Source organism: Euphorbia lathyris, chromosome 1, assembly GCF_963576675.1.
Source record: "Euphorbia lathyris chromosome 1, ddEupLath1.1, whole genome shotgun sequence".
In the NCBI taxonomy this organism is placed as follows: domain Eukaryota; kingdom Viridiplantae; phylum Streptophyta; class Magnoliopsida; order Malpighiales; family Euphorbiaceae; genus Euphorbia; species Euphorbia lathyris.
The window spans coordinates 121,696,980-121,717,388 of record NC_088910.1 but is presented as its reverse complement, the minus strand read 5'-3'; positions in this window follow the sequence as shown (position 1 = coordinate 121,717,388).

The window sequence follows — 20,409 nt, the reverse complement described above, 5'->3', positions numbered from 1 at the left end:
AGAGAGTAATTCTTGTTGTTGCGAAGGTTTCCAACTTGGAGCAATTTTGGTTTAGAGGACCATACATGTAACAGTTTTGGATCTAGGTAATAGAACCATAAACATAACTCTTACTTGGGTTCTTGCGAAGGTAGGGGAGCACGGAGTGTCACTACAATCCAAGTGTCATCGCATTCCAAGGTGTCGAGAACTATCCCTACTTACCTTTCCATGTTCATCTTTGAGGTGGTTATTGCACTTCCGGTAGATGAAAAATTGTGCATTTTTTCTCTCTTAGTCAGACTAAAACGACGTAGTTGTGGTCCTAGAGTTTCTATATCCAATCCATATAGGTTGAGTTTATTTTTTACGCTCCAATTATATGACTCCAACACTGTCTAGGTCCAAAATTGTTCCACGTTGGAAATTTTAAGGATACAATTTTATTATTTCTTAGGTTATAGATATATCTATACTTTTTCCAAAAATATCAAGAGAAAATTTTGTTGTTCTTCATTTAGGCTTAATACCTTCACAACCTCTACAACTTCTTTTTTCGATTTGCCCTCTCAGCTTAGGGGACAACTTATTGGCCCCTTAGTTCAATAAATGTAACATTTTGTGCCCCTTATGTACATATATCGCATTGAGTACATCTTCCAAGACACCTTTTGCATCCATTCCAATACACTTTCTGCATCCTAATGTGAATCATTCCTTCATTGCTTTGAGACGGACACATAAACTAAAAGGGTGTGAACCTTCTCTATAAATAATAAATCTCCTTGTAGAATACAACGCCAAGAAAGTCAAACAATTAACTAAATCCCAACCTCTCACATCTCTCACTTAGTTTATTCAGATAAAACCCTAATCCCCACCTTTCCATATGCTTAAAGAGTCATTACCGTCGCTAAAAAAAACGTGTAAATGTTTCATCCTATAAATTGTTCGATTTTTCAAAAGTTGCCAGTGCCCAATTTCGGCAGTTGACTTGTTCTTTTTCATCATTCTTTTGAGACTTGCTTGTTTGGCTTTGTATATATAAAAGCCACCTAGACCCACCTTCTCCTTCACCACAGCTAGTCTGAGTCTCTTTAAACTTCTACTTTTCCAAACTCTAAAGTTCAAAAGCAAGCTAGCTTTTTGAGATAACTCTATCATGGCATCATGTGGTCTTCTTCTCTTTGTTTCACTTCTTCTCCTGGGCTTTTTGGGTTCCAGTGATGGAACCATGATACATTTAGTGAGTTGAGGGGGTTAATAGGATGCATAAGGTAAGTTGAGATTGTTAATTAATGTCGTGTAGGTACATAAAGGGATACAAAGTATTACATCTGTTGAGTTGTGAGGGCTAATATATTGTCTTTCAAATTGAGGGGGCAAAGTGAAAAAAAGACAAGTTGAAGGGGTTGTGAATTGAGCCTTAAATTTAAAAGCATAAAAGGTTAAGTTAATAGTAAGTTAGAGTATCTCTAGAAAGATTAATTTGTTGGGTTTTAAGTTAAATTTTGAGGAGTTCGTAGGAAAATTTGACTTCATGAGTCTTTTAGCCCATCCTCAAATTACTTTTAAGAGCCTTTTAGTCCCTCCTCAAATTACTAAAAGTCTTTCTTTCATTTTTATTATTGAGAGTACTTACTTCATTTCTTATTTAATAATTTATTATTGAAAAGTCTCTCTCACATTCTTATTGGTAAATATAACGGTATATAATAATTTTAGCAATAAAATGAATATCCAGAATATTATTGGAGATAACATGTATTTTAATGTTTTAAGTGATTAGAAGTCAAATTGTTATATTATTTAGAGATAAGAGTAAGAGTCACTTGGAGATGCTCTTATAGGAATACACTTTTATATGTTAATGCCATTGAATTGATAAGGTTTGATGTTCAAACTCTTTGATTTAGAAGGTTTTGATACCATATTATAGAACTATTAAATCATTAAATTCGAAAGCATTAAATATTAAATTAGTAGTTAAATTATAAGAATATATGTTTTGTTTGCATTCAAGAAAAAAAAAACATCTTTGATGCACTTTTATAGGTGAATATGAATATCCTTAGATTGATAATTAAACTTTAAACTATTTTATTTAATAGACTTTAATAAAATGTCATTAATGTTAAGTTAATAGTAATAAAAATAGTTTTTCTTCTGTCTGCATTAAAAAAAGGAAGAACATCTTTAACACATTTTTGTATGTGAATGTCCTTAGGTTGGGATAAATTGCATATGTGGTATGTAGAGATAGAAAAACCCATAAGAAAATGTTACCCACAAGTAGGAATTCCTGGTTACAGAGATGTCGTCTACGTCCACTGCTCAATCCATATAAGGGACTATTCACTCATGGATTTCATGAAGAATACCATAAATGAACCCTAAGTCAATGTGTCATATCGTGATTTTCATCTCATTTTAAGTGAAATATTAATCTATCAATAATTGAATTATTTTTATACCCTTTTAAGATTTCTTTCTCTTTCATCCATCTCTTTCTTTCATTCTCTCTCTGCTTCTCCTACCCTTCTATCTCTAAACTTTCTCTCTCTAACTCTTTAACTTTTCCCCTTTCTCTCTAAATTTCTTTTCTAATTACTAAAATAGAATAATAAAATATGAACACAATAATAGTAATATGAATTCTCCATGAACGAGCAAGAATAAAAATCAATCCAACCATAACATGTAACTACTAAACCAAAACGATATTCTTAGATAAAAGAGAAGCCTAATCAATCTTCCCATAGTCAACGTCCAATTATCCTCTTCAAAATTAGGAAAAGTAAGACCCAAAAAGGGAAAGTTTTCGCCTGAAACGTCACTTTGAGACAGTGTCTCAATTTCAAAATTATTGATTGTAGGAATTGTAACTAGAATTAAGATTAAAAGTAAATTGCAATTAATGGTTGAACTATCGTTTCATTACGAGAAATAAAACTATATGGTGAACATATGGATTAAGCCTTGGACAAGTAGCCAGCTACATAATATGACATGAACAGAACATATGAGTTTCATTCTTCACTATGGGTTTGGTATGTCTCCTGCATTTCTATATTTATCTCTAAATCTTAGGAAACTCGTCCATACAAGGACATGTATCCAAACCTTTGTAATATATAATTCATTCAAAAGAATTAAGGGCTAGAGATTCTTTTTAAGCATTCGCATGCCTTAAAAAGAAACAACATACCAAAACATAGAAATCTCTTTCTTACCTCCTAACATGAATTTTATCTCTCTTTCGGGAATATATTATTCTAGCTAATCTGTAATAAATGAGGCTTGATGGCGTCTATGTCCACCACTCAATCCATATAAGGTAGAGATAGAAAAACACAATCCATATAAGATAGAGATAGGAAAACTCATAAGAAGATGTTATCCACAAGAAAGAATTCATGGTTACACGGTTGCCGTCTACGCATGGATTTCATGACGAATGTCATGGATGAACTGCTAGTACTCATTGAGTATCCTAATATTTTCTACCAAAAAACAAAAAACGATTACTAAGAACAAATAAATAGTGCTCCCGTGAAAGAACCGCCGCTACCCTCCATCTTCGACCTAACGTCGCCGTCGATGGCTGTGGTTCTCTCCGGTGACTGCCGTCCTTCCGCCGCCATCGTGAAGGTTGTCTCAGGTTTTTCTCTGAGTTCCGTATAAGTATTTAGTGATTTGGTTTTTCTTCCGGTTTTTTCCTGGTTTGCGTCTCTGTTCTTTGCGTTTCTTGGGTTGCGGATCGCGTCGTCGGCGCTGTAGAGTGACAGCATCCTGCAGTTTCTGGTGTTAGAGTCTTGTGTCTGGCCGTGTGTTGGTTGCCGTTTTCTTTCATCCCGTCTGCCGCTGGTTTCCTGTGGGAACTCGACTTCCATTCAGGTTGGGTTTTATTTGCTTGGTGGAATTTGGGTCTGATTTCTATTTTGGTGGAGGTTATCTTTGGATTTCTGCTAGTGGAGCTTTGGCTTTTGTTTTGATTGGTGGAATTTATTTTGATTTCTAGTTTTTGGTGGAGGTTATCTTTGGATTTCTTAGTGGAGCATTGAACTTTGTTTTATTTGGGGGAGTTTGGTTTGTTTTTTCGGATTTGCTGGAGTTTTATTTTTGGATTTGTGTTTTGGTGGAGTTTTGAATTTCTGTTTGGTGGAGTTTTATTTTTGGAGTTCAGTTTTGGTGGAGTGTGATTTTTGTTCTTGTTTGGTGTTTGGAAAGAAATGGAGAGGGGAATGGCAGGGTTGAGTATTGGGGAAGAAGGAGAGGGACATCTTGAACTGGAGGTTCAGCCCCCGGTGTCTGTTGTGGAGGACTCTGGGCTTTGGTTTGTGGGCAGATTCGTATCCGATAGACCTCTAAATTTCATGATATTGAGGAATCGTCTAGCGGTGCTATGGAGACCAGGACGGGGTGTCGACATTCAAGAGGTAAGTCCTAATCTCTACTCTTTCGAGTTCTTTCATTGTATTGATAGAGATAGGGTGTTGGCCGGAGGGCCTTGGACTTTTGATAACTATATGTTGATTATGAATAACTGGGATTTAGGAGTGAATTCGGAGGAGATTTCACTGTTTATGATGCCAATCTGGGTCCAAATTTATGGTTTGCCGGTAGTTACTATGTCTGAAAATGTGGGTAAACAATTAGGGAACTTTTTGGGGGTGTTTGAGGAATATGATATAAACAACAATCTCGGTTTTCGTAGACTTTTTATGCTCATTCGAGTCAGTATTGATTGCAGACTTCCATTAAAGCGGTTTAAGAAAATCAAAAGCCATGGAAATGTGTGGTCTTTAGCTACTTTCAAATATGAGAGGCTATGTATTTTCTGCTATATCTGTGGGTTGATGGGCCACACAGACCGGTACTATGATAAACTGTTTGATCTGCAGGGAGGGGAGGTCCTAAGGGACTGGGGGGAGTGGTTAAAGGCCCCGATTAAGAGGGGTGGTGATCAGAGTGGGGCTAAGTGGTTGAGGGAGGGATCTAGGGGGGAATTGTCAGGTCGGGGAAGGGGAGGGCGTGGCAACCCAGGGGGAGGGAGTTCGGGTATATTTCGGGATATAACAAATATGGGGGCGGGTAGGGGTGAAAGAGCCACACCGGCAAGGGTGGTGTCAGGGGAGGTGGAGGTGGCTATTTGTCCCATTTTAGGTCTGTTCCTTAGGATACCCGCAAGGGGAGAAGTTCAGGAGGAGGGGGGAGAGGGAAGTGATGGAGGAGGTTCAGGAGGACACAGAGATGGAGTTACAAGAAGCAAGAAAGAGGAGAAGGGAGGGGAAAGGGAGGGAGGGGAGTCAGGCAGGAGTGAAGGATATAGGAATCCCAATTCCAGGAAAGGATATGGAGAGTCCTAATGTAAACTTTTCGGCGAGCCCTAGTGCACAGGGCCGCCGGTTGGAATGAATTGTATCAGCTGGAACTGTCGTGGCCTGGGAAACCATCGGGCGGTTCGTCAATTGAAGGAGATTGTTTCATCCCAAAAACCAGTTCTTTTATTTTTAATGGAAACACTTGTAGAGGATCATAAAATTGTCAGACTTAAACAACAGCTGAAGTTTGAGGGGGCTTTTCCTGTAAACAGAAGAGGGCGTAGTGGGGGATTAGCTTTGTTCTGGACAGGGGATATGCAAGTTAGTGTTAAGAGTTTTTCAGAGCATCATATCGATGTAATTATAAATGATAGTGTGCATGGTGAGTGGAGGTTGGTAGGCTTTTATGGTTTTGCTGAACGTAGTAGACATAGAGAGTCTTGGGAGCTACTAAAGAGACTAGCAGGAGAGTCTCAACTACCGTGGGTGATTATAGGGGATTTCAACTGTATTCTTAGTAATGAGGAGAAGAGGGGAGGGGCAATTTTCCCTACCTATCTGATGAGTGACTTTCGTGAGGCAATTGAAGAGTGTGGTTTGTCAGAATTGGAGCTTAAAGGAAATCAGTTTACTTGGGAGAGGGGTCGAGGTACTGAGGCGTGGGTACGAGAGAAGCTGGATAGGGGTTTTGCATCTGCAGGCTGGATCAGCATGTTTGCTAACTATCAACTTAAATCTAGCATGTCGGGGTATTCAGATCACCTTCCCCTAGTACTCAGAATGACGCAACATGGCTCTTGTCAAAGGCCAAAGAGATTCTACTTTGAAGAAATTTGGTTGAAAGAGCAGGATTTCAAAGACTTGGTGATTAGAAGTTGGAATAGTCAGGGTCAAAGGCCTGTGCCTGTGAAATTGAATGAGTGTGTGAGGAAAATGACGGAATGGGGGAAAAATTATAACTTGAGATTCAAGAGCCGAATCAGAAAGTGGAGGAATCAAATGCAGGATCTACATGGTAAGGGGGACGGGGCTTCAATAGCTCAGTTTTTCTTAGCCAAACGAAGGTTGAATGAGGTATTGGAAGCAGAGGAGAGCTTTTGGAAGCAGAGGGCCAAAGTTTTCTGGTTGACAGAGGGCGATAGAAATACTCAGTTTTTTCATGCTAGTGTCAAAGAAAGGAGACAACAAAACTCAATTGTCTCTCTTTGTGATGATTCTGGAATGGAATTTACAAATCAGAAGGAAATAATGGGTTTGTCCCATCAATACTTTCAGGAAGTGTTCGCCAGTCATGTTACTATTCAGAATGAAACTGCTAATGTTATTGAATCTGTGATTGACTCGTCGACAAATGAGATGCTCACGGCACCTTTTGAGATTGATGAATTCAAGAATGCACTGTTCTCAATGAGTCCAAACAAATCCCCGGGGCCTGATGGTTTAAACCCTGGGTTTTTCCAATCTTTCTGGGATATCATTGGGAAGGATTTGGGTTTAGCCTGTGCAGATTGGCTAAGGGTAGGGAGATTCCCTTCTGAACTAAATGATACCACAATTGTTCTCATCCCCAAGATTGACAACCCTAGATTGTTAAAGGAGTTTCGCCCAATCTCCCTGTGTAATGTGATATACAAAGTAATTGCAAAGGCCTTGGCTAACCGCTTGAAAGGGGTCCTGCCTAGAATAATTGGGGATACACAATCGGCTTTTGTTCCTGGTCGGTCTATAATTGATAATGTGCAAGTGGCTTTCGAAACCATTCACTTCATGAAGAGGCAAAATAGAGGGAGAAAGGGTCATGTGGCTCTCAAAATTGATATTAGTAAGGCCTATGGCAGGGTTGATTGGGAATTTTTGAAGATTGTGATGACTCGAATGGGCTTCAACGATATCTGGATTAATTGGATGATGTTGTGTGTCACTTCGGTCAGGTATAGGGTGTCAGTAAATGGAGAATGTACCGAGCAAATCATCCCTGGCAGGGGTCTCAGGCAAGGGGACCCGCTATCACCTTACCTTTTCATTCTGTGCGCAGAAGTTCTATCCAAACTAATTAGACGAGCTGAGAGCGAGGGTTTGCTATCTGGCTGTCGTATTTGTCATAGAGCTCCGTCAATCACACATTTATTCTTTGTAGATGATAGCTTTCTGTTTTTTGGTACTTCGGCAAGTGAAGCAGGAAGAATTTTGAGTATCCTGACTAAGTATGAGAGGGCATCAGGCCAGGCAGTAAATCGAAACAAGTCAGGGATTTTCTTTAGTTCGAATGTGAGTGGGGAACTGGAAAATGAAATCAAAGGCATCCTGCAGGTCCATACCCCTTTGGATACTGGGAGATATTTAGGACTCCCGTCACTGATTGGGCGTTCTAAAAGGCGTATTTTCAAGTTCCTGATTGATAGACTGCGTCAGAAGTTTGGAGCCTGGGGTCTCAGATTTCTTTCTCAGGCTGGCAAAGAGGTGTTGCTTAAGTCAGTGGCTCAGGCTTTACCTACCTTCTGTATGAGTACGTTCCTTTTACCTTTGTCTATTTGTGATGAGCTTCAAAAATTGATGAATTCCTTTTGGTGGGGTTTGAAACCTGAGGGAAAAAGGAGTATCCATTGGTTTGATTGGGCTAAATTATGTCGACCAAAGGATGTTGGAGGCATGGGCTTCAAAGATCTACACATGTTTAACTTGGCTTTGTTAGGAAAGCAGGGATGGAAGCTAGTGAGTGAGCCAAATACTTTAGTAAGTAAAGTTTTTAAAGCTAAATATTTTCCAAATGAGGACTTACTTTTCTCCAAATTAGGCAATAATCCTAGTATGGTTTGGAGAAGTATCTGGAATGGTTTGTGGCTATTGAGAAAGGGACTAAGATGGAGAGTGGGAGATGGTAAAACTATTAGAGTTTGGAAGGATGCTTGGGTACCCAAACTAGATGCTTTCTGCATAAATTCATTTTTGGTCCCTGGGATGCAGGATATGAGAGTAGCCGACCTGTTACTTGAAAATGGTAGGGGATGGGATCTGGATACGCTTCATGGGTGCTTAAACGAAGCGGAAGTGAGTGCTATTAGTGATATTATCCTACCTTATGATGTTAGAGAAGACACTAGGGTGTGGCACTGGTCAAAAGATGGCTTCTATACCGTGAGGTCGGGTTACACTGAAGGGATGAAGGGGGAGGAAGAAGGAGTGGGAATTGAGGGCTGGAGAAGTTTGTGGAGGTTGGAGGTTCCCCCTAAGCTAAAGTTGTTTATCTGGCGTGTTTGCTCAGACTGCTTACCCACTCGAGCTAGATTGGCTCAAAGACGTGTCCCTATCACGATTGAATGCCCTGTATGTGTGGAGCAGGACGAAACGGCTAACCATTTATTTGTTGATTGCAGCTATGCAGGTGATTTATGGAGGATAGCCGGTTTACCGATCCCCCAACTTGGAGGGCTAACTTTTGCAGATTGGCTATTGCGTGAATTGTGTATATCAGATCAAGACAGGCTCATTCGGACGTGTTGTGCTTTGAAGACTATTTGGGATCACCGGAACCGGGTATTATGGCATATGGAATGGTGGCCTGTTGACACCAGTTGGCGACTAGGAATTGAAGACTACCGTGAATGGAGGGCTTTTCAGCGAGGAACCATTGCCAGTCCCATGAATCGGCAGCGGCATCATGGCATGATTTATTCGGACCCGTCAACTGCGGATCAACGGTATCGGCAAGTTAGCGCTCAACCGCAAACTGGCCGTCGGCTTCAGTAGTGCGAGGCGCCGAATGCAGTTCAGCCGGAGTCAGCAGGCCCGTCACGACTAATCCCGCAGGTATTAACCAGATTCTCCTTTCCTGTTTCTGTTCCCTCTCCGAAATGGAAGCCCCCAGCGTTAGGTTCAATTAAATGTAATGTTGATGGGGCATTGTTCATGGAGGAGGGGAGTTGTGGGATGGGAGCAGTGGCCAGGGATGCAATGGGTGCATTTTTATTTTGTAGTAGCAGCTGCGTTACAAGTTCCAAGGAGCCTCGAGTGGTCGAGGCATTAGCATTAAGAACAAGTATGATTTGGTTGATGGCTTTGCATTACACACATGTTGAATTTGAGTCTGATGCAAAAGTAGTTGTGGATGCGATTCTGTCAAGCAAAAAAGACATCTCGGAGTTTGGCTCTCTTATTCATGATTGTCGATTTATTCTAGGATCCAATCCCGATTTTAAATTGTCATTTATTCCTCGTTTAGCGAATAGGGCTGCTCATTTGGTAGCTAGGCAGGCCTATTCCAATGCTAGCGATTTTGTATCTTCCGAAATACCGGAATGGCTGTTAAACACTATTATTGAGGATGCGAATCCTATTGTTATATGAGATTTCTGATTTTTGGGTTCAAAAAAAAAAACATAAAAATATAAATTACTTAGAAAAAGGTTTCCAAAAGTAAGGTGCACATCTCCTGTCCACCTCAGCCCTAAAAGTAAAAACGGACGGAATGAAAAGGTATGTGACCTTAAAATACAAAAATGTAAATTGTACTTTAGAAAATTATAAAGATGCCACATAAAAGGCATCAAAGAGGGCATTCCCTCTAACTTGCGCCAATTGCCACAACTGTGTACTAGCAACTCCATGAAAAGGTTCTATTTTGTAAGGCTACAGTGTGGAATATGTGTATTTTATCCTTAGTTTTTACTAACTATGGTAATATATCCGGTCAATTGGTAAATTAGGGAAAATTTGCTGCTCTCATAGATGGCAACGGGTAAGGTACCCGCGGGTAGTGCCAATCCCAAACACTTACCCGTTTATTTTTTAATTATCCGTATCCGTCTCATTACCCTAACGGGTATATTTTTGCATCTCATACTCTTCCCATTTAATTCGCGGGTACCCTTACCCGTTAAGAATCAATAAATAATATAAAAAATATTACTAATTTAACAAAGTATAAATTTAATAAATCATTTATCTAAAAATTGAACAAATTGAACCTTAATCAATAAGAATAAGTAGCTTAGTGATATCACTCAATGGTTGAAAAACAAAAGGTTGAGGTTTAAAATCTCAAATATTACATCTAAAAAACTATAATTTTTTTAATATATAAAAGAATTATGACGGGTAACGGTTACCGGATACCCTGGGGGGTATTCTCATACCCGTCCCATTACCCTAACGGGTAATTATTTTGATCTCATACCCTTCTCATACCCTTTTATACAGGGTACGGGTAGTTCCATTAGGGTCGGGTAGTGCCGGGTACCCGCGGGTACACTACCCGTTGCCATCCCTATAGGTTCCTCGATTACATCTCGTCGAGTTGTTTTATTGACTGAGATGGTGGGTATCCAGCTTGGTTCAGTTTCATTTTCCTATCTTGGAGTTCCTCTATTTTTTAGTGCCCCTTAGACCTGTTCAAAAGCCCACTCGCCCGCCCAACCCATCCAGGCCCGCTCTTCAGAGACTGGGCTTGGACATATATATTTCGTAATAGGTCCGGCCAGGTTCAAGCCCGTTTAGACCCGAATATAAAGTAGGTTGGGCCTGGGATCTAACTCAAACCCCAGGCCCAGCCCGGTCCGACCCGAATTTTTAATAATAATCTTTGTTTAATTAATTTTATAGTTTAATAAACTTTATATTCAAATTAAAAAAAAAAAAAACTTTATATTCCAAAAATAGATTTTTTCAGTTTCTTAAATATAAAATATGTAACATTTTCAAATATAAAATAAAGGGTAAATAATTTATTAGTCCCTTACTTTTTACCTAACACACTGTTTAGTCTTTTTATTTTGAAAAACACATTATAAAGTCCCTAACTTTTACCAATATTAACCCTTTGGTCCTTTTGTCTAGTTTTTTTAGACTTGTAATCGTTATATTTTAACATAAACAAATATATATAAAATAATAGAGTAACATAGTCAACTTGTATTGTATTGTAGTTGTCCTAAAAGCTAAGATATGTTCGGTTAAAAATATAAAAAAAATAGATAAAAGGACCACAACGTTAATATTGATAAAAGATAGGGACCTTAAAATATGTTTTTCAAAATAGGGAGACTAAACAGTGTGTTAGGTAAAAACTAGGGGACTAATAAATAATTTACCCTAAAATAAAATTATAAAACTTTAGCGGTATGATTTCAATTGATATACTATTTGTAATTTATAAAAAAGCAGTACCATTTATTAATTGTATTTCATAATCAGTTATACTTTATGGATTATTTGTTGATTAGTTTGTATTTATAAATTTATAAGAAATGCATTTAGGATTAGCTATTTCCAGGAAGTTTGTTATTTAAAGTAGTCTGATGTTGGTTTATTAGTAGAATAGGAAAAAAAAATTCAAACTTTCTGCATTTTATTTTCTTATAGAGTTTGAAACATTGTGGACGGGTTGGGCTGGGCTGGGCTTGGGATTTATATTTTTGGCTCGAGCCCATGTCACGTCCGTGTCTAAATTTCTAAAATTTATACCTTGATAGTAATATATATAATAATTATTAGATGTGTGATTTTTATTCGGCGCTATAGGAAAAGTTTGGAGTTAATTCGATGGTTTTAGGTGTAAATTAAAAATTTAGAATAATTTGTAAAAGATTATATAAAGATGGAGGACCAAACTGGATATTCGTCAGATTTGGATATATATATATATATCTCTGGCGAAGAGGTGGAGAAGATGAGTATCATCTTTTTTTGTTTTCTTTTCTCTGTTTCTTTCCTTTTTCGTTTTCTTCGCCATTTTTATCGTTTCTGAACCGTTTTTCCACCGTTTCTTTGATTTATGGAGATTCGACCGTTCGAATCACTCGAAATTTCAAACATAGCATCCTTATGCATAGATCTAAGTCCTAATCGAAGAGTTTTTGAGTTTCGGCAGTGTTTGGTGGGGAAACGTATTAGACAGAATTTAGCGGCTTACCGATCGAGTGTATTTTCTACAATTAGTAGCCAAGGTAAGTAACTATCAACTATATTTTGAGTTTTATGTATATAGATATATATACAATCAAAGAGTTTCAGAAATTGATATTTTAGGGTTATGCAGGAATTTTGTAAAATTGAGGTTTTTCCTGATTTTGCTTTTTATTATGAAATTACGGTTCAAATGAAGCTATTGACTATGCTTCTATGTGAATTTCAGATTTTACTTGATTATGTTGATTTGAATATATGATATTTGAAGTTTGATTTTATATCCATTGAGAGTTATCTGGATCGGTGGTTTTATATTTGAAGACCATGTTCAGTGAGGGACATGGCATGTGTACACAGTCTTAAGACCTATTGGGTATGGCAGTGAAGTGTTGGGTAAGACCATATGGGATAGGCAATGTTAAGAGACGTCTCGATTATATATGTGGTTATTGATTGATACTTAAGGGGAGAAACTCGAGGATGGATACAATGTTTTAAGTTCATTTGGATTACGTTTTCGGTTATGATTGATTTTGATATAAGGTTTTACGTTTGATTGAATACGATTTGGTTTGATAAAACATTTCTTTGATTATGAATTGGTTTGATAAAATTATATGAACTTTGGTTTTGAGTATATTTTATAAGGTTTTAATTAAATCCCTTCCTAAAGGTATATATGTAGCTATGTTAAGTAAAGTTAGTTTTTATGGTTGATAGTTTCTTACTGAGATTTTTGTCTCACCTTTTTAAATGTTTTAATGTTTTTAGGTGAGAAAGTACATGATAGAGAGAAGGTTACCGATCGATTAGGCAAGGATCGGAAGTTGTTGCTTATTGTTAGAACTTTGGTATTGCAATTGTAATATAATGATATTTGGATAAACTGGAGACTTCTAAGTATTGATTATGATCTTTCTATTTTACGTCCGATGCCGATTGAGGTCGTTTAGGGTCGGGTGTGATAGTTTGGTATCAGAGCTCTAGGTTAAATTCTTCGGACCTAAGGTTGATAGTAATTGAGGAATATTGATATTTGGTTATAACTAAGAAATAATCGATAGTAATTGAGGAATATGACTATTTGGTGATAGCTAAGAAATAATCGATAGTAATTGAGGAATATGGATATGTGGTGCAAGCTAAGAAATAATTTGAAATTTTTCGAGGATTGAGTAACTAGCTAATGAGGGGTAGACATGAGATTTGATGGTTAGTAAAATATTGGGTGTATGAAAATTAGTAAATTATTTGATATTTGGTGATATGGGTTATGAGTAAGTCATAACTTTGAGCTAGAGATATACAGAGAATTGTCTATATAGGTGCTGCGGGAGAATCAGATTCGTATCTAAATCTTATAATGTCTTTTTCGACCAGATATAGACCGAATCTGTCATGGAGTCCTAAATGAAAGTTCTTTATTTTTATCTTACGTTTCTAGGGGTTTCTGAATCCGTAAAATATAATATCATTCCTATTAGCGGTTCAAAATTGATATTTTTGAAGTCTGCGTAGAACTTGGAGATAGGTGAAATATCCTTAGTATGACTTGGAATTGGTATTTGAGAGTTTAATAGTTGGCTGAAAAAGATACGTATCTCAGATGTGAAGTAAGGTTATGAGACTTTGAAATGATATGATGAATTTTGAAGATAATATATATGTGATTAAGAAAGCAAAAATGTGGAGATTTCAATTAATTGTTTTGGAGGTTGATTATAAATTGGAGATTATGACAGGAGTTTAGCATGGAATCTTAATTTGAATAAATGATTTACATATATACATATATGTTTTTGGTTTCAATGTATATATATAGTGAACAAAATGAATTTGATGATTTCTTACGAATTGTTTTTGGATTGAGAAATCTATTGCGGTTATTGTTGTTATTATTTTGGATTGACGTCTAAATATGATTTTATGAAACAAAAGGGCTAATTGAAGCCAAATGATTTATGTTTATGAAATAGTTTGGAATTTGATTGTGAAAGAAAATTTGAAGACGTTATGATTTTATGATTTTATATCCATTGAGAGTTATCTGAATCGGTGGTTTTATATTTGAAGACCATGTTCAGTGAGGGACATGGCCTGTGTACACAGTCTTAAGACCTATTGGGTATGGCAGTGAAGTGTTGGGTAAGACCATATGGGATAGGCAATGTTAAGAGACGTCTCGATTATATATGTGGTTATTGATTGATACTTAAGGGGAGAAACTCGAGGATGGATACAATGTTTTAAGTTCATTTGGATTACGTTTTCAGTTATGATTGATTTTGATATAAGGTTTTACGTTTGATTGAATACGATTTGGTTTGATAAAACATTTCTTTGATTATGAATTGGTTTGATAAAATTATATGAACTTTGGTTTTGAGTATATTTTATAAGGTTTTAATTAAATCCCTTCCTAAAGGTATATATGTAGCTATGTTAAGTAAAGTTAGTTTTTATTCAGCATGTAGCAGATCGTATTTTAGCAAACTTTAACCGGTGGAAAGGCTGGTCACCTTCAATAGTCGGGCGATTGGATTTAATTAAGTCAGTAATTGAGAGCTCATTCATTCACTCTTTCATAATTTATCGTTGGCTGGTGGGGGTTTTAAAAAATTATGAATCACTGTATTCGAATTTCATTTGGACAGGTAGTATTAATGAACATAAGTTGGTAACACTGCATTGTATGACTCTCAAGAATGGTGGGTTGGGCTTCCGTGATCTTCACATGGTTAATAAGGTAATTCTGTGGAGGTCTTACCGAGACCTACCCCTGGAACTTTTTAGGTTCTTGTTTCTTTAACAAGGTCTTACCGAGACCTATGTAAATGGTCCTTTTATGCTGAATTTCCTCGAAACTTATCCTTGCTTTATCATGTAGCTTAACATGTAGCAACTTGTCAACTTGTGAGGGTGTGTGAAAGTGTGAAAATAGCCTAGAACCTTATGAAACTATGTGATAATGTGTGAAATTGCAAAATTAAATTAAACTTAATGAAATTGATATTGAATTCCTAGAAAATACAATGAAAATGGATGAAAATATGACTAAAAAGTGTGATAAAAGTAGACGATAATAGTCCACTAAACTCGATGATGCCTTATGGGCATATCGAACAGCTTTTAAAACCCATTTAATATGTCCCCATATAGATTGGTCTCTAGCAAAGTTTGCCATCTCCCCATTGAACTTGAACAAAAATCATATTGGGCTTTGAAATTCCTAAATTTTGATGTTGCTTCGACATACGATCAACTATTGATGAAATTGAACGAGCTTGATGAATTTTGGTTGTTAGCCTATGAAAATGCAAAAATCTATAAGCAACGGACCAAAAAATGGCCTGATAAACACATCTTAAGGAGGTCATTCGAATCGGGGATAAAGTTCTATTGTACAACTCGCGTATGCGACTCTTTCCTGGGAAATTGAAAAGCAAATGGTATGGGCCATTCATTTTCACTGATGTATTTCCAGCAGGCGTCATTGAAATCAAAAAGGAAGGAGGCGACCCGTTTAAGGTCAATGGCCAAAGAATCAAACATTTCAAAGAAGGTGTATTACAATTGAAGGCAATTAGTGTGAACCTTACGGATCCGCCCACCTTTAAGCATCACACCTCTCGATAAATGTGTCTGGTACGTCTAGCTACGAGATGTTGTACAGCAGGTAAAAATGACCAGTCAATACGACACGTCAGCAGCTTGACCAGTCAAAAAGTCAAAATTAAGCTATCATATTTCCAATTACTAAAACACCCTCATTCATGTTTTCTTCCTAAAGTTACATCTTTCTCTAAAAAAAAGTAACTGAATTATGGTGATGGATTTGAAGATTCTTATAAATCCATCAGGGAACATGTCCATTAAAATCCAGAGTTCAATCTTAGATTCAAGTACTGTAGATGAAATTCAGTAAAAAGATAGAAAACATAGTTATAAATAAGAAGGAATTTGTGCGTGCTGCAACAAAATTGACATGGTCTTTTGACTAATTACATCACCGTCTACATTCTTATCTAAATTAATTGATACCTCCAATAGATCTCCAACAATCCTTATAAAACCCCAAGTTCAATGGTGTATCAATCATCAAAATTCACCAAATCAATTCAACAATTGTTTACAGAAATGAAGACGGTGCCATTAAGAAGAATAAGAAGGGTACAGTCAACAATTCCATTAACGAGATGCACGCCATTATCTCCAGAGCATACCTCAAAGCGGTTGTCAGTGTTCCGACGGTGGAAAGTTCCGGCATGGATAGTAGTAGACTAGAACAGAGGAAAGAGCGAAGGCGGTGACATTGAAGGTTTATTGCTTATTGTCGCCGCCGTTAATATAAACGCCAATGTTACCTAATACCGTTGTGAATCGAAGGACGAAGGATCTGCAATACCGTTAAAACAGAAAATTGATGGAATCCGAAAGCTTGGGGGAGAGAAGTGAGAGAGAGAGAGAGAGATAGAGAAAGATGGACAGATGAGTCGTAAGGATGGGGACGAGGGTAGGTTAGTAATTGTGTAAGGAGTATGTGTATTTTAGTAACTACATTAGGACTTGGTCCTACTTTTTTAAATGAGTAAAATGAAAAATGCTGATGTGACACGTTGATCAAGCGTTGACCGGTCTACTGTATACCAAAGTAGGAAGTCACTTATAAGGTTGTATATATTAGTGAGACAAAATGAGATAAAAGTTGTGTATGAGAATGAAAGAGAGGGTGAGAGGGAGGGAAAGAATCTATTGGAGAGAAAATAGTAGAGAGAGATAGTAAATTTAGGAGAAAGAAAAAATTTAGTCAAAATTCATGTTGACCGGTTAGTGACCGGCTAAATGTATTTAATTATCCGATTACCATTACTTAAAGATATATTTTTGGGACAAAATATAATTTAGGTATGAAGGTGTGAACTAGGATATAGTTCATGAACCATTGATGTAATTTACTTTCGAAAGTAGCATGGGTAATATGCTCCGGTGGTAAAGAATTTGGTTTGCTGATTAGGTTCCCCGTTTGTTTGGCTACAATATCAAAAAATGGGAAGATGTGGTGGATAACTATTATTTTCAAAAGGGTAAAGAGAATGGAACATGGTTTCAAAAGTGTAGGGAAATGTTTTACTCCTTTGAAAATGGTAAAACATTTTCGTCACTTTCTTCGTATAATTTTATGTTGAGTAATCTAAAATATTTTGTTGACTATTTTTCTAAGCAAATAAACACATAAAATCGGAAAAATATTTTTTTACACAATATTTTTCTACAAACAAACGGTATAAAAGTTATTCTATTATACATATTGTTGGATGAAATCCATTGAATTATTCCAATTTTAATTATGTATAACTAAAAGTGGTAATTTCCTTCCATTCCACAAGCTTATACTCATAGTCCAATGCATTAAGAAAATCTGAGATGCCTTCCTATTTATGAAATTATCATTATTAGCAAAAAAAAATTAAGATAATCAGAATATAAAACGTGTCCCATTCAATTACTATATTAATGGTTTAAAAAAAAATAGTTCTTCTAACTAAATAACATTGTTTATAATTTGAAATTTAAACGAGACTTCCCATTGCAACCTCGGAAAAATTAAAATTGGGGTTATTAAATTAGATAAGAATGTAAGTCGTTTGAAGATTTTAAAAGTTTAGAAAGTTAGTTAAAGTTATGGGCCAAATAAGTTATATTAAACCATTATTTTATGTACGTACTTCTGTCGCTCTCCGGAAAAAAGGAATAATAAAGTTTTATCAATTAGTTGTTGTTGGAGTTATTTTTACCCCAAATGCTAAGAATAGCTCATTCAATTAGCCCGACTCAGGACTCTAATCGACTTGAGCTGAATCGAGTTTTGGCCTGCTCAGCTTGGCTCGTCAGAAAATTGACGAGCTCGAGCTCTACTCATGAGCTGCTCAGGAGTTGTTTATGAGCTTGTTCACGAGATTTGCTCACGAGCAGTTTGTTAATTCAGTTCATGAACTTCGCTCGCGAACATCTCATTAATTATGTATATTAATTATATTGATTTGAACTTTTTTTAACACAAAACTACATAGTTTTGAAACCTACAAAACTTAATTTTATACAGTAAAACTTCCATAAATTAATAATCTCTTTAAAATAATAATTTCTTCTGGTACCGACTTGGACCAGTTTAAAAAATGATCAATTTTAATAAATTAATAAGATAATAATTTTTTGGAACAACCCTTTATAAATACATTGTTTTATTATCTCTATAAATTAATAATTTCTCAAATACATATGCCAAGTATATATATATATATATATATATATATATATATATATATATATATATATATATATATATATATATATATATATATATATATATATATATATATATATATATATATATACTTAGGATAATTTAGCAAAATATGACTTTATAGTACTTTGTTTTTTCTTAAAATTTAAATCTAGTTGAATTTCATCTCAAACTATTCTAATGATAATTTAGCAAAATATGGCTCTATAGTACTTTATAGAGACAAAAACTTTATTTGTTAATTGATTTTAGGCAAAAAAAAAAAAACTTTATTTTTAAAATCTTTTAAAATCACTCTATAAATTAATAATTAATTAATTAATTAATATCTCTATAAATTAATAAAATTTAATGATCCCAACATTATTAATTTATAGAGGTTTTACTGTGCAAAGCTACATTGTTTTATATTTTTCTTTTTATAAAAATATTATTATTAAAATAATAATCAAACCAAATTTGCTCATGAAGGTGTTTATGAACATGATAATCGAGCTTGCTTATAAATTTATGTATGAACCTATAATCGAGTCTGCTCGCGAGCTTTAAAATCGAACTTCATTATACTCAAGTTCGACTCATTTATAAATCGAACTGAACACTACCGAGCTTTTATCAAACCGAATACCGAACTGCTTATAAGTGGTTGGGCTCATTTATGAGCGTAATTAAGCCCTATATTGGAAATACTTCTCCAAATAACTCCATTTCAGTTTTTTCATTTTTTCTCCAAAAAAGTAGATGATGAAGTTCCAACAGCTAAATTAAATTGTATACACCAAATGGAAGACGAAAGTATTAAATATACTACTACAAATGTATGTATGTGTACAAATTGGTGATCATTAATTGAACACTGCGATGTGAAAGCAAGTAGTTTGGGAATATTCTCCTTAACTGAAGCACAACACAACACATCATAATTGGTGCTGGACTTCTGAACCACCTCCTGCCGACAATACCACTCTGTACTGATGCTGACTGTTTTCTTTTATTCTTTTCAAATATTATTTTATTATAAATTGTTGTATAAAATCAGTTCGGTTTACCTGCTGTTTGCTGTTGGAAAAACATAGATTCTCCGCTTTTGAAAAAATGTGTGTAAAAAACAAACAGTAGTTTCCTAACCGAACATTAAAACTCTTATTTTTAATATGTAAAGATAAACATGGGAAGAAAATTGACAACATACATAGAGTCGACTTCAAGCCATAGTCTAAACAATCCACAATCCCAAGTAGTTTCAATGGCAAATAAGGTTTCCACAAGTTCAGTCTCATAAGCAAAAGTAGAAGGAATGGAAAATGAAAAAGAGCAAACTGGAAAACCTCTGCTATCATGGTAAATACCGCCTATACTAGACACACCAGGAGCGCCAAAAGATGAGCCGTCTGTATTTATTTTTATCCAAGCGTAGGAGGATGTTTCCAATGTACATCTAAGACGGTCGAAGCTGAAGGTTGTCTTTTGTCGATGCGAAGCTCCCTGGCGACATGGAGATCAGTCAACGTGTTAAAAGCATGGCCAAAGCTCACGATGTTCGACTCGCTGAGAGATTTCCATAAAGATCGAAGAGCAATGTGAATGTTTGGGGCAACTCCTTCAAAAATGATTCATTTCGAGTCCTCTAGATTCTCTAGAGGGAGTGAATAATAGCAGAATTCAAAAGAATCCTAGTTTGAGGGCTAATATAAAACATTATGAAAAAGAGTTGAAAAATTCCCACTAGTGCGAATCTTTCATCCAAAAAGCCTTTCAATCACAGGCTAAATAGTTGAAGCAAAAACACAAGTACCAAACACATGGTCCATTGTTTCCTGGGCAACAAAACAAAGACTACATCGTGAGACCACTTGAATACCATGAGATATTAATTGGTCCTGAGTGGGGAGGCTGCAA